A 404-nucleotide genomic window follows, 5' to 3' on the forward strand; every position below is an offset into this window, starting at 1 on the left:
CAATCCTAGTTGTGGCCCCGCCTCTTTCCTTTTAATGCCAACCGTGGCCCAGCCCTTCGCACTCGTCCCACCCTTTCTCCCGCCAAACCGCGGAGTTGCCACGTCCCTTCCCAGTTGCCCTGTCAGTGTGATAAGTTTTTACTGATTTTTTACGTGTGAAATTTGTGAAGTTTCTATGTTGAGTTGTAAATTTTTGGTACTTTAATAAAACAAAAATTAAAAAATCCCTTCCACCCGGCCCCGTCCCTGCACCCTCAATCCCCGCTGTCCCCCGCCCCGATTCCACAGCAGGCAGCCTGCGTTCACCCCACACAAAAATCTAGAGGGGCACATGCCCCCATGACTCCCCTGGAAGTGCATGCAGCAGCTGGGAGCCACTGCCCCCCCTCCCCCAAACCTTCTGC

This window comes from Gavialis gangeticus, unplaced genomic scaffold (genome assembly GCF_001723915.1).
Source record: "Gavialis gangeticus isolate Ggan-Ray unplaced genomic scaffold, GavGan_comp1, whole genome shotgun sequence".
Lineage (NCBI taxonomy): Eukaryota > Metazoa > Chordata > Crocodylia > Gavialidae > Gavialis > Gavialis gangeticus.